The sequence below is a fragment of the Octopus bimaculoides genome, chromosome 14 (genome assembly GCF_046866305.1).
Source record: "Octopus bimaculoides isolate indiv1 chromosome 14, ASM4686630v1, whole genome shotgun sequence".
In the NCBI taxonomy this organism is placed as follows: Eukaryota; Metazoa; Mollusca; class Cephalopoda; order Octopoda; family Octopodidae; genus Octopus; species Octopus bimaculoides.
In genome coordinates this window covers 1,765,600-1,782,073 of record NC_142941.1, presented here as the reverse complement: position 1 = coordinate 1,782,073, position 16,474 = coordinate 1,765,600, and the positions used below count along the sequence as shown (strand labels likewise).

Sequence of the window (16,474 nt, the reverse complement as noted above, 5' to 3'; positions counted from 1 at the left end):
ACTTGTGCATTGATATGCAGATATCTGCACCTGAAGACATGCTGTGCTGTATCAAACATACATCAATGTATATATGCACATTTGCATGCATATATCTGCACTTATAGACATTTAATGCTTATTCAAATACACACACACACATGTATTGATATGCATATATCTGTTGAGAGAATATGGTGCTGAATCAAAGACAATCACGCACACACTCACATGTACCCGCTGAGCGATACATGCTGTCTGGCATGTATATCTCCTGTAGTGCTGTACCAACTGTAGTGTTTATAGGCATGTCTGGAAAGCAGACAAATAAATAGAAACAGCATTGATTACTTCCCCTTCTCCTTGCTATCTCCTCTCTCCCTCCAATGACAGTCCACTGTCAAAAGGATATCTCATGCTATATGCAGAATATAATCACATTATATCGCACCCGTCACTCATTCCTTGCACGAAAACTGATGAAGATGGTGAGGTGTCTGGGTGTATGTAGGGGGATGAACATATGGTCTTGCCATCTGGTATTGTGTGTGTGTGTGTGTGTTCATATATATGTATGTATGTATGTGTGTATTGTATAGGTGTGGGAGTGTATATATTGGTGTGTTCATGTGTAAGTTTGTAATCTGTGTATTTTTACTGGTGGCTACACACACACACACACACACACAGATGATGTATATCAATATATCAATATGAATTACATATCTATCTGTCTACCAACATATATGTTTATGTAGGTATACATACATACATATATATATGTATGTATATGTATATATATATAATAAACACTTATATATATATTTATACATATATACATATGAAGATCACAAACTCACAACATTCATAATAATCTATATACATATATAATCATATATCTATATATACACAATTATATATATATATATACACACATATATATATATGCACACACACATATATACATATGTATATATACATAAACATACATATACATACATACATATACATACATATATATACATACATGTGTATGTGTTGATATGTGAGATATATTCTGTGTGAGGGATAAGTAATATCATGTGTGTATATGTCTATATATTTTATATATATGTACAAAAGCCTGTATTTAAGTGTGCATGTATGTGTGAAAATGTGGAAAATAAAAAGATAGAAAGAGAAACAGAGAGAGATAGAAAAGAGGGAGGGATTGAGATAAATATGAAAAGGGAGGGAGGAATGTAATATTTTGAATTACAGATCTATCACATGTTTACAGACACACACACACATATATATACATCATACACAAAGACATAGATGCAAACATTTATACGCACACACATATATACACGTACACATACACACAGCATCATCATAATCTAATACACATTCGTTCTTGCATATATATATATATATTTATATATATACATACAAATACATACACACATACAAATATGCTGACATGTAGAGAAGAAAAAAAAGCATGGAGGGAAGAGAGAAAGAATGAAAAAAAAAGAAAGAAAAGGGGCATAATACATTAGAAAGTGACCGTCACATTTATGTATACATATGTATACAGATACATGATTATACACACATACACATGTATGGATATATACATGTACACATACACACTTGCATAGATTTATACATACACAGACATATATGATATATTTATGTACGCATGTATATATATGTACCTCATTTCCTCATACATGTATACTCACATGTATACATGTAGAAAGGAAAAGAAGCAAGATGTAGTGTATTAACTGGCTGACCACATGTATACATACATGTGGTCAGCCAGTTAATACATTCATGTATAACATACATACATACATGCACCCCCCACATATATATGCATGTCGATTGATGTACTTGCATATATACATTTATATATATATATATATATATATATATATATATATACACACACACATACACACATATATACACACATATATATATATATATATATACATATATATATATACACACACATATACACACACACACACATATATATATACATATGTATATACACATATATACATATGTATACACACACATATATATACATATGTATATACACATATATACATATGTATACACACATATATATATATACCTATGTGTATATATATACACACATATGCACTTGATGCATAAGTACATGCACACAAACATGTATTTATAATACATATGCATCAGCAATATGCAGATACACACATACACACAGATAAACAGCTACACATACATGTACTGTGGCTTCCACACATGCTCACATGCACTGATCTGACACGCACACACAGACACACTGACACACACACACAGATATCTGGCTGTCTAGACAGATACACGAACACACAGTCACAGAGATTATGGCAACTGTTCCTGCCATCGCAATCGGACAGTGACACATACACAAACACACCTATATACACACATACAAGCATATCCTAACACACACACACATGTATATCCAAGCACACAAACGTATACACATGTACATGTATATCCAAATGCATATGTATACACACACATAAACTCTCACATGTATGCATGTGTTAGAGAACATGTACATCCAAATGCATACAAATTACACACAACACACAGTCAGGACTGTATATCCACACACACAGACATATATATGGAAACCTACACATACACACAAACACACACGCGCATACATATCTGTATGGACAATCAGCAGACATGAATATCCAAGCCCAGTACACATGTATACACACAAGCAGATATGCTATTCAGGGCTACACACTGACATGCTCCTACATATTCACAAATACAAGCAAACACTCTCTCACGCTCACACACACACACACACACACAGACAACAGCTGATTCCCCCCCCCCCCCGATCAATATACAAATACATTCACAGACATGCATATATGAGCACATGGGCATGCATCTATATATGCACACATATTCACATGCTGAAACGCATACATACACACATATATATACATACATATTACATTCGTGTATATACAGCTGACGCACTCATATAAACAACGATACATACACGTGTATATGTAGACATGTATACACAGCCATACACATGGCACATGTATATACACACCGATACGCATACATAATCTACAGACACACACATTCTCAGATGTGCAAACATACGCATATGTATTATATATATATATATATATATATATATATATATATATATATATATATATGTATGTATATATATACACACACCTAAACTCACAGACACATGTACAAATAAACACATGTATACACAAACATAGACACACACACACACATAGATACATATGTATATACACAGACACGTATATATATATATATATATACACTCATACATGCACAGACACACACATATACACACACGGGTCCAGACAGAAAGAGGGAAAGAATCAACAGTAGAGGCATGTAGTTCCGTGTCTATACTAGTAGTAGTAGTAGTAGTAGTAGAGGTGGTGGTGGTAGTAGTTACATCAGTGATAATAGAGAGAGAGAGTGAGAGAGAGAGAGAAAAGGTGTGTATATGCGTGTGGTATATGTGTGTGTGTGTGTATAGCATCAACAACACATCATGGAAGATGACATAGATAAGGTGAGTTTTCTCTTCTCTCTTCTTATTGTATATATAAATATATACACGAGTATATATATGTGTATATATATGAGTGTATATATACACATATATATAAATAGATATATTTATAGAAATATTATATATGGTATACATATATATTATATATACATGCATATATACAACCATATATGTATATATACACACACACATATATATATACATTTAAAAAGCTACATATATACATGCATAAGCTATACAATTTGTCTGTTGGTATATCTCTTTGTCAGCTCCTAACTTCTGTCTATCTATCTGTCTTTCTTCTTCTCTTTATCCATCTGTCTATCTGTCTCTCTATGTCCTACACTATATGATAATCTCCCTCTCTCTCTGTCCAGATAACACTTTCTTTATGTCTTCACTTGTTCTGTCCCATCATCTCTGTCTCTCTCTTCCTTTGTCTCTGTCTATCTAGCTCACGTCTTTTCATCTCTTTCTATCTGTCTATCAACATATCTATCTATCTGTCTATCTCTTTTTGTCTGTCTATCTATCTATCTGTCTCTCTATTAGTCTGTCTGTCTGCTTATCTATCTAACTCACCAGCTGTCTGTCTATTTGTTTGTCAGTCTATCTATCTATCTATATATATATATATATATATATATATATACACACACACACACACACACATATATATATATATATATATATATATATATATATATATATATATATACACAAATATACATACATATAGACACAAAATATATATGTATATGTGTGTTTATATATATATATATCTGTCAATCTGTTTCTGTTTACTTGTCTATCTATCATTCTACCTGTCTATCTATAAATTACACACACATGTACATATACATACATATCTAATTGTTGGCCTACCATCCTTGCTAGATCAGGCTGTTATACTTCACAAATACAATCATGTCATACACTAATGCTCACACAATCATATATCTATCTACCAATGTGTGTGTGTGTATGTGTTTGTGTGTGTTTCTCTGTCACCCTAACAATGTGTTAGTGACTTTTCTTGAAAGTCACTCTCTTTATCACTTTTCTCTGTCTTTCTCTCCCTATTACTCTCTATGCAAACACACATTTATCTATCTATCTATCTGCCTTTGCTTCTCTCTCTGTCTATCTACCTAGCTATGTGTCTGTCTGTCTTTGCCTCTCTCTCTCTGTCTATCTATCTATCTACCTAGCTATGTGTCTGTTATGCCTGTCTGTCTGTGTCTATCTTTTCTTGAAAGTCACTCACCACCACCACCACCACAACAACAACAATTATTCTAAACCTGAAAACACAAAAGAAAAAGACAGCTGTCACCCCACCCTCCTCTGTGCCATGCATCTACCACCACCTACTACCACCTCTACTAACAATACTAAAGCACCACCAACAATACCTATACAGTTGCCACTAGCAACATACCCACTGCTTCTTTAGCCATACACCACAACTATAACCAAAACTGCTTTCACAGCACTACTACAACACTACCACATTGATGATACCACTGCCAACACTACAGCCATTGCTATCTCTTCAGTAACACTACCATCTTTGTTTCCATCACAAGCTACCACCACAACTACCACAACTACCACAGCCAATACTACAAAAGACACCACTACCACCACACTAATGTTTTCACTAAGACTATTGGCAACACCATGACCACTTCTGCCAACTCCAATACTACCACTGCTAATACCACCATCTCTTCCACTGCCAGTACCAACTTCCCTACCACTGCTAACAGCACTACAACTACCATATCTATCCTCAACACAAGCAACATCCTCACTACTAACACCACGGCTACCAATACTGTTAACCCCACCACCACCACCAGCATCGTGACGATCATCATGACCATCACCACTACCACAACCAACAGTAGTACTACTATTACCGACACCACAACAACCACCACAGCCACAACACCACTGGCAACTATTTCCTTTTCTTACTCTCAGGGCAGATAGAAATCAGGTACTAGTCATGTACTGGGGGTCAATTACATCAAAATTTCTTCCTTTCTCCTAAGAAATCATTAAAGGATTGAGGAGAGATACCTTCCTCTTCAATGAAGCCCTCATCAGATCTTCCAAGTTCCACTTGGAAAGGAAAGTGAGGGTGAGTGGGGAAGTGCCCTCTCCACCCCCACTGAATTTATCGAAAGGTAGGAGGTTGGCAAAAATGGTTAGGGGTGAATGGAATTACACTAAGCATGTGCTTAGAGATTGGGGAACAACAGTTGGGCAAGTGAGGGCTTATGCCCCCAATCGTGAGGGTGACCTCAGGCCTGTGAGATTCTTTGCTTGGCCCTTGTTAGAAGCTCTCCAGCACCAGGAAGACAGTACCATAAATGGATTCACATATTTTGTATAATTTTTATCTTGCCCCACTCTTCTCTTTTTTCTTCTCTGCATCATTCCAGGCGAATCCCTCACCTACCCACCCATCCCAAATTAGAAACTATTCTTGTAATGTTTCTCTCATCAGATGCCCCTGTGACAAAGAAAATAAATCAGCACCATCACCATTGTCATCATCATCATCATTATCATCATTGACAGATAAGTGGATTAGCAGAATCATCAATCTCAGACAAAATGCTTAACAGCCTATCTTCTGCCTCTTTATGTTCTCAGTTCAAATCCTGCCGAAGTCAGCTCACCTCTTATCCTTTCAGATTCAATTTCTTACCAATGCTGGGATTCATGTAAATAATTTGCCCCTTTCCCCTAAAATTGCTGGCCTTGCATCAAAATTTGAAAGAATTATTATTGTTGTTGTTGTTATTATCATGAAGGTGGTGAGCTGGCAGAATCTTTAGCACATTCTGTGTTCAAATTCCACCTAGGTCAACTTCGTCTTTCATGCATTTGGGTTCAATGAATTAAGTACCAGTTGAACAGTGGGGGTCGATGTAATCAACTCATCCCCACCTCTCCCATGCCTAATTATTATTGTTATCAAAGACGGTGAGCTGGCAGAATCATTAGCATGCCAGACAAAATACTTAGCAGTGTTTTGCTCATTGCTACATTCTAAGTTCAAATTCTGCTGAGGTCAGTTTTGCCTTTCATCCTTTTGGGGTCGATGTAATCAACTATCACCCTCCCCCAAATTTCAGGCTTTGTGCCAATAGTAGAAAGGATTATTATTATTATTATTACTATTTTTATGGTGGCAAGCTGTCAGAATTGTTAACCCATTGGGCAAAATGCTTATCAGCATTTGCCTCATCTTTATGATCCGAGTTCAAATTCTGCCTAGGTTGACTTTGCCCTTCATCCTTTAATAAAATAAGTACCAGTTGAGCACTGGGATCGATGTAATTGACTTACCCCCTCCTCCAATATTGCTGGCCTTATGCCAAAATCCGAAACTATTATTATTATTTAACAGAACACTGAACTAGGAGAATCGGTTGTATACCTTGGTGGTACTTTGACATACGCCTTTGTGTTGTAAGTTCAAGCCATACTTGTCATTCTTGTAAATAGGTGCGGGGATAGATTTTAAGGAACCATATCCTCCTTGCTATGTACACAGGAATGCAGTGGGGACAAGTATACCCTTTAAAATTTAGTAGGGGTGGGGAATGAAAACACTTTGAAAATCCTTAGTTGGTCCTGGGTCACACCCCTTAAGCAAATTTCATTCCTGCACTTATGTACACACATACCAACTTATTTAAGGCCTTATGCTTCTATTAATAATTATTACAAATGTTTTCAATTCATGCTTTTAATTTCATATTTTATTATTTGCTTGTTTTTTTCCTTATTTTTCTTTTTGTAAAATTCCCAACATCACATCTTGGTGTGAAATATGTTATATATATATATATATAAGGAAAATAGAAGCTGAAAATGCACTGAAATATATTAATAAAAAATAAAATATTATTTATTAATATATTTAAAACTTTAACTGGTTTCACAGTTTACACTGATTGTCAAAAAGTTCAAATAGAAAGACATGGCTTATATCGAATGCTGGAGAAACAAGCTTTGAGAAGAAGAGACAAGCAAAAGCATGTCTTGTCTTTAGGAAGGAAGTGGAAGAAAGAAAAACAAAAAAATACATACAAAGAAAAGCATATCTTTATTTTAGATCTCACCCTATAAAACATAGGATTTTTAAATTCCATTTTTTCTTTTATATATATATATATACGTGTGTGTGTGTGTGTGTGTGTATATCATCATCATTATTTAACATCCGTTTTACATGCTGGCATGAGTTAGACAGTTTGACTGAGGTCTGGAAAGCCAGTGGCTGCACCAGGTTCCAATCTGATCTGGCAATGTTTCTACAGCTAGATGTCCTTCTTAATACCAACCAATCTGAGAGTGTAGTGGGTGCATTTTATGTGCCATCAGCACAGGAGCCAGTCAGACGGCACTACCATCAATCACATTCGAATATATATTATCCGAAGTGTATGGTATTATATATCCATCACAGCTGATCTTACCAATCGGTTTTGCACTAGGGGTACATCATCATCATCATCATTTTACATCCACTTTCCATGCTGGCTTGAGTTGGACGGTTTGACTGAGGACTTGTGAGCCAGAGGCTGCACCAGGCTCAATCTGGTCTGGAAAAGTTTCTACAGCTGGATGCCCTTCCTAATACCAATCACTCCGAGAGTGCAGTGGGTGCTTTTATGTGCCACCAGCACGAGGGCCAGTCAGGCAGTACTGGCAACGGCCACACTCAAAAGGTGTTTTTACGTGCTACCTGCACAGGAGCCAGTCCAGCGGCACTGGTAACGGCCATGCTTGAATGTTGTTTCTCACATGCCACCAGCGCATGTGCTGGTAAAGCGATGCTAGCAATGATCACACTTAAAGGGTGCTTTTCACGTGCCACCGGCACCAGGAGCCAATCTGTGGGCCTGGCAACGGTCACGCTCCGATGTGCTTTTAACATTCCACTGGCACGAGTGCCAATCAGGCAGTTCTGTCATCGGCCACGTCAGCGATTTTGATTTGTTTACACTTGCCTCAAAGTTCATTGTCAAATGTGGAGTGTTAGGTTGCAACCTGATTATATAACCTGATTATATATACCTCTGATTATATATACCTCTGATTATATATACCTCTGATTATATATACCTCTGATGAGAGGTAGCCAATATGGAATGCAATATGGTGATGCACTCTATTGACAGGTGTATGAGTGCATCTTTCTCCTGATTTATGGACTTTTAGGACGATTTATGCATGTGTGTGTATGTATATATATATATATATATATACATATATGAAATATATATAATATATATATATATTAGATATGAAGGCTGTCCACATGTGATTGAGGAAGACCATCACTAACCATTAGGAACATTGTACACTTCAGATAAAAAGCACTCATGCTGGCACCACATAAAAGTTTTCATGTTGGTACCATGTCAAAGTGTTTGTGCTGGTGCCATGTTAGAAGCCCCCATCACACTCTGCAAAGTGGTTATTGTTAGGAAGGGCATCGAACTGTAGAAACCATGACAAATCAGTCTGGTGCAGGCTCCAGGCTTGCCAGCTCTGGTCAAACTGTCCAAGCCATGCCAGCATGGACAATGGACATTAAAGGATGATGATGATGGTGATGATGATGATGATGATGGTGATATACACATGCACTTTTACACACACATGTAGCAACATAAAACTATTTGCATCTGTTTATGCTTACATAAGCAGAATTAGTTGTGTGTGTGTGTACGTACGTGTACATGTGGGGGAGTGTGTGAGCCTACCCTTTCATGGAGGTATGTCAGGATGGGTTTTGTCTTTGTACTTACTTGCACATTATGAACTTCTATTCTACACAGATATCGACATACTGGAGATGTCTACATATTGACTGACTATAGATATTTCGATATCGACATACTGGAGATATCCAGATATTGACCTACTGGTCAAACCTAGTATCGACATACTGGAAATATCTAGATATTTACTTACTATGGATATCTAGATATTGATATATTGTAAATATCTACATATTGATAGATGATAGATATCAAGGTATCAACATACTTGGGATATCCAAATAAGTTGCAATAAAAGAGAACAAAAAAGTCTACAGAATTATAGCATCATTACTGCTAATCTTACCAATCAGGTATGCACCGGATATTAGATAACAGGGCAGCTGGGTAAATACAATGTTCTTTGGAGGTAGCAAGTTCTCCTACCATCTCTGAAGAGCATGTGGTATTACTTAACCATGCTGTTACCTAATATCTGGTTATCTAACACCAGGTGCAAAAGCAATCGATAAGATTAGTTGAAATGAATCAATAATACAGTACATGTCGATTCCTCTTCCTCCTCCTCATCACCATCTGTGTTGTCGTCGTTATTTAAAATCTGTTTTCCATGTTGGCATGGGTTGGATGGATTGACAAGGGTTGACAAGCTGGAGAGCTGCCTCAGCTCCAATTGTCTGCTTTGTCATGCTTTCTACAGTTGGATGCTCTTCCTAAAGGCAACCACTTTACAGAGTGGGCTGGATGCTTATTACATGGCACTGGATGAGTGCTTTATATGTGGCACCAACACAGGTGCCTTTATGTGGCACTTGCAGGGTTGTTTTAAGTGACATACGAACAAGTGCTTTCAAGTGGCACCAGTACATGTGCTTTTTACATAGCACCAGTGTGGGTAATTTAACATGGTCCTGGAATGGGTGCTTCTATGTGGCTCTCACAGAAAAGCTTTTTACATGGTACCAGCACAAACGCTATGATGTGGCCCTGAAACAAGAACTTTTTACATAACCCCAAAACGAGTGCTTTTTACGTGGCGTTTACACCGTATGAGGTGGTACGTTGACTGAATCATTACTTCTAGGTATTATACCTGTATCCACATTCTGGGTTCAAATTCTGCTGAGGTCAATTTTAACGTTCCTTCTCTCAGAGTTGATAAATTAAGTACCAATTGAGCACTGAGGTCAATGTAATCAGCTAACCAACTCAAACACCACGAAATTGTTGGCCATGTGTCACCTTTCAAACGCCATATATTACGATTATAAAGAAATTTGTGGGAAAATCTTTTCCAAGAGGGTTAGGAACAAGACTTCTCTCATAACTTTTAGGAAATGGGATCTTTTTTCAACAAAATTTTATAGAAATGCCTTTCAAATGGCATATATTACGATTATAAAGAAATTTGAGGGGAAAATATTTTCCAAAGGGATAGGAAGAAGACTTCGGAATATTAAGAATATCCAAGCTTTTCCCCGTAACTTTTAGGAAAATGGCGTTTTTTCCAACGAAATTTTATAGAAATACCTTTGAAATGGCATATATTACGATTATAAAGAAATTTGAGGGGAAAATATTTTCCAAGAGGGTAGGAACAAGACTTCTCTCGTAACTTTTAGGAAAATGGGATTTTTTTCAACGAAATTTTATAGAAATGCCTTTCAAATGGCATATATTACGATTATAAAGAAATTTGAGGGGAAAATATTTTCCAAAAGGATGGGAAGAGGACTTCGGAATATTCAGAATATCCAAGCTTTTCTTCATAACTTTTATAAAAATGGCGTCTTTTCCAACGAAATTTTGTAGAAATACCTTTCAAATGGCATATATTACAATTATAAAGAAATTTGAGGGGAAAATATTTTCCAAAGGGATCGGAAGAGGACTTCGGAATATTCAGAATATCCAAGCTTTTCCTCGTAACTTTTAGGAAAATGGCGTTTTTTCCAACGAAATTTTATAGAAATACCTTTCAAATGGCATCTATTACGATTATAAAGAAATTTGAGGGGAAAATATTTTCCAAGAGGGTAGGAACAAGACTTCTCTCGTAACTTTTAGGAAAATGGGATTTTTTTCAACGAAATTTTATAGAAATGCCTTTCAAATGGCATATATTACGATTATAAAGAAATTTGAGGGGAAAATATTTTCCAAAAGGATGGGAAGAGGACTTCGGAATATTCAGAATATCCAAGCTTTTCCTCATAACTTTTATGAAAATGGCGTCTTTTCCAACGAAATTTTATAGAAATACCTTTCAAATGGCATATATTACAATTATAAAGAAATTTGAGGGGAAAATATTTTCCAAAGGGATCGGAAGAGGACTTCGGAATATTCAGAATATCCAAGCTTTTCCTCATAACTTTTAGGAAAATGGCGTTTTTTCCAACGAAATTTTATAGAAATACCTTTCAAATGGCATCTATTACGATTATAAAGAAATTTGAGGGGAAAATATTTTCCAAGAGGGTAGGAACAAGACTTCTCTCGTAACTTTTAGGAAAATGGGATTTTTTTCAACGAAATTTTATAGAAATGCCTTTCAAATGGCATATATTACGATTATAAAGAAATTTGAGGGGAAAATATTTTCCAAAAGGATGGGAAGAGGACTTCGGAATATTCAGAATATCCAAGCTTTTCCTCATAACTTTTATGAAAATGGCGTCTTTTCCAACGAAATTTTATAGAAATACCTTTCAAATGGCATATATTACAATTATAAAGAAATTTGAGGGGAAAATATTTTCCAAAGGGATCGGAAGAGGACTTCGGAATATTAAGAATATCCAAGCTTTTCCTCGTAACTTTTAGGAAAATGGCGTTTTTTCCAACGAAATTTTATAGAAATACCTTTCAAATGGCAAATATTACTATTATAAAGAAATTTGAGGGGAAAATCTTTTCCAAGAGGGTTGGAACAAGACTTCTCTCGTAACTTTTAGGAAAATGGGATTTTTTTCAATGAAATTTTATAGAAATACCTTCCAAACGGCAAACATTTCGATTATAAAGAAATTTGTGGGTTTCCGATTTTTCCCTCGTTATATTTCGAAACCCCATTCAACTTTCTACAGATACCCGAGAGTAGAACTATTACACTCCGTAGTGGTTTTTTCTACCCACTTTCAATAATTTTTAATGTTTTGGCTTCATTTTTGTTTCATTTTATCTTCAATTATTTTTACGCTTTTTTTTTAACCTTTCCGTCGTTATTCTCATTTATTTGTTATTACTCTCTCTCTCTCTCTCTCTCTCTCTCTATCTATATATATATATATACAAGAATAGATTTCTTTGAGGTGAGGTGCCTGAACTCGCTAGCCGATGAATTCGTAAGTGCCTTTCTTATCGTTGATTTTTGGTGTCGCATGGCCAAAAATTACCGTGAATTTTTTTAGAGACACTTTCAAATTTATCAGAATATTGAGGCTGAAGATTGGAATAGTGAAATTTCCATTCACTTAACCATGAAACGATTCGTATCCAATTAACTAAAGGCTTGGTTTGTTTACGCTTTTCCCTCCGGTTTTTTGTTCTATGTGTGCCATAAATATCGCCATCCACTTTAGAGAAAAATTTGTAGTTTGGAATCAGTAGTTCTTTGACTGCTATTTCTAAATTTTCAGTATGTTGGAGAAGCAACTCAATTGCTAATCCCTGTATATTTATAATGATATATATATATATATATATATATATATATATATATATATATATATACACATAAAACGCAATTTTGAAGGAAGGTGAGGTGCTGCGAAACCGCATCAGCCCCCTTTCTTTACACATATTTTAAGATGACATTTGGCAGAAATACCTTTCCTTGAGTGTGGATTACCTTGAAAAATGAAAGGAGTTTGAAAAGAATAATAAACGAATGCTGAAGTTATAAAAATTACTGGTAACGAAGTCTGGACAACAAAAAAAGAAAAACCATGCTAGTGTTTGTTTGAAACAAGTGAAAGTGTATTAAAACAATATCTTTTAGATACCTGCTGAAATGACAGGATATCTAGATCTCTCGGGATATATGAGCCTTAAGCTGCAAAACAGTTTTCAAAGGGCATCGAATGTTTCCACTTACCTTTAGCAATTTTGAGCGCCGACAAAATTTGAGCGAGGAACAGCAGGTTCTCGTTGATTTCGGGGGGGGGGGTGAGAGAGGGGGGAACATTGGGAGAGGGGGGGGAGTGAGTGAGTAAAAGTGTGTATTGTCAGTTGTTTCCAGTTACCTTTAGCAATTTTTCGCGCCAACATTTTGAGCGTGGAATAATAGATAAGCGTCGATGTCGCGGGGGGGGGGGGGCAGTGAGTGAGTAAGGGTGTTTTTTGTCAGTTATGTCTTTATTATTTTTTCTTTGGCTTGTACAATATAAATTTTGAAATATCCCAAAAGGGGTGCGATCCATGGTCTTTCCCTCCGCCGATTTGGACATGCTCCGGTGACCGATCTATGAAACTTGGGGAATGATTTACCGGATGGTGAATGTAACCGAGTATGTGGAGATTACAATAGCTTGCCAAATTGTCAGTCATAACAGTTGTTCCTGGAAGAACGTTTTGTCTGATAACATTCTCCAACGTCTCTGTACTCTCATCGGGTACACGTTGAAGAAATCCTTTTCTGAAAGTTTTGCGACAGTCTTCCCACATTGTTCTTGCTATTGAAGAACAAGCTTTCATCGATCTCCACTATATGATCCGGACCACCAAATGGGAGTTTTGTCCTGCAGCAGTTTTGCCGAACAAACATCTCTCCAGAACTGGTACCACTGAACGGCAGTTTTTATATCAATGCAATTCATACTTGCAGATATCGTCTCAGACAATTCAAAAATAAAATCAAACACTAAATGAAAAATTACATATAATGGCAGCTTAGAGTTTTCTGTAACTGTACCTTTCCTGATGGAAAGAGAGGTTTTTTTTTTACATTTAGCGCACTTTCTATTGACAAACAAGTTAATAGAACGACAAAAATTTTGAAAATTCATCGAATGTGAGCAAGCAAACCACATTTTTTCATTGGCAATATGTTTTGTCTTCAGATAATCTATAATGTTCTCTGTTGCAAAGTACAGTAAAAGTTCCAATCTGGGAGTACACAATGTAAAATAAATTCCGAAAAATAGCAACAGTGCTTCTTTTTAAAGGGTACAAATATTGTGAAGAAGACGATGATGATTGTTGTGGATGGGATGGTTGTGGTAGCTTCTTGATTTCAATTAGAGTTTACGGAAATAATGTCTGAACTTGTGCGATGTTAATCCTTCGAATTTATTTTTAATTGTGACAGTGAAACGATGGGTTCAGTCCTTACCGCCAAAATTAATTTATCTTACAACCCCGCCACACACACACACACACACGTACACAATTTCAGATGCATAGCAACAGTTGCTACTTGCTGTGAAGAAGATGATGATGATTGTTGCTGATGGGATGGTTCACACACACATCTACACATAGACGCACGTAGATAAACAAAGACGAAGTCCCATTTTGGAAGGATGTTAAAGTTTTTAGTAGACGCATGACGGAGAATTATTCAATATCGTGTTTGCTTCTATGAGACTCGCTAATCTTTAAAGCGAAAAACCAAGACCGACGTATACAACAGGTTTATTATAAAATGCTGTTTCACTTGTTTTAGCCGTTCATGTTCTATGAGCTGTACCCTTTATTGCTGAGTAGGGATGGCTGTGTGGATCAATCTTGTCGATTTTCACGTATTGGGTATCAAAAGATTCAGTACTATTTCCACTACTAGCTAAACTTTATTTTCATTGACATATTTGAATTACAAAAATTTAAAATTACAATCTTTTCCATAAGTTATCTGTCGTATACATTTTCTATACGACGTCGTACCTTAAAAGACATCCATCATCACCTTCACTCACTCTGTCTCTCCCTTTCTCTCTCAAACATGTGCGCGCTCAGACACACGAAATCTTAATTTTCCTCTAACATCATGGCTCTATGCAACTGTTGCAATATCACTCTTTATGGAGGAGTTCTCCGTTTGCACAGTAAAAACAATACTGCCATTACATTTTGCATGGAACGAGGTGTCCTGCCGTTTACCCACAATTGTCCGTCATGTAATTTCCCACGTATTTGGCGCCAGGAAACGAACCTATAACGTTGCCGTAGGATGGTACGACGACGACGTCGCCAATCCAGGAGTGACTGTGGACGCACAGATTAATCGAGGAAAATCTCAGATTCTGCCGTAAAACCTTCTGTAGATTGGCGGTCTTTCTGTGCTGAGATCTGCCAGTGTTGGGCAAAAAACCACTAAAATATGATCGGAGGAGATCGTCTTGAGATCGTTGAAACGGTTCTGGGCCATCGAAAATATCAACGGGGCAGAATAATCAAAACGGTTTGGCTTTTTGGTAGACTGGAACACTTGACGAAGAGAACATTTACGGTCCCACTTTTGACCGAATGTGGCGAGGGCAATAGAAGGGATGCTGACACCCTCATTCCTCCGGGCCTGGATCAATCATTTATAATGACTGTTGGCGTGCGTATAGTAGGAACTCGAGCGGCATGGGCTATACACACGATCAGGTTAATCATGCTAAACACTTTGTGGATCCCAGCTATTCACACTCATCGAGCGTTTATGGGGAAGCCTGAAAAAGTGTATTGTTCGTCCCGGAATGAGACCGGAGTATCTCAAACAGTATGTCGTTAGGTTACTTTTTATACTGGCCAACTCAGCGACTTCATAAGTTTCTTTTCGAAGCTGGAAGACTGTACCCATGTTCCTGAGGACACGGAAGAATTGGTTCTTGATGTTCAGTCACCCTTAACTTTTTTCTGTCATGAAACAATATTCAACACCATATTTATGAAACCATTCGGATAAATTTTTACAAGTGCACCTCCACGCAGTTCATAAAAAAAAAAACAAACTCGGATTTCTCGCGTGTAATCACAAAACCTCACCTCCTAATGTGCCGCAAACCCCTTATTTTTCTTTACAAAAAAGGATGGGGTAGGAAACTGGAAACTCACCTGCCTGAAAATATATATA

At 36.6% G+C, this 16,474-nt stretch overlaps 1 protein-coding gene across 1 annotated transcript in view; it reads left to right on the top strand.

Moving 5' to 3' along the window:
* Positions 1 to 3,372: 3,372 nt before the first annotated feature.
* LOC106873245 (protocadherin beta-16) overlaps positions 3,373 to 16,474 on the top strand; it is a 128,232-nt gene continuing 115,130 nt past the window's right edge. The window contains exon 1 of the transcript XR_016244182.1: positions 3,373 to 3,598. The gene's annotated coding sequence lies outside the window, so the exon portion shown is untranslated. The remainder of the gene's footprint in view (positions 3,599 to 16,474) is intronic.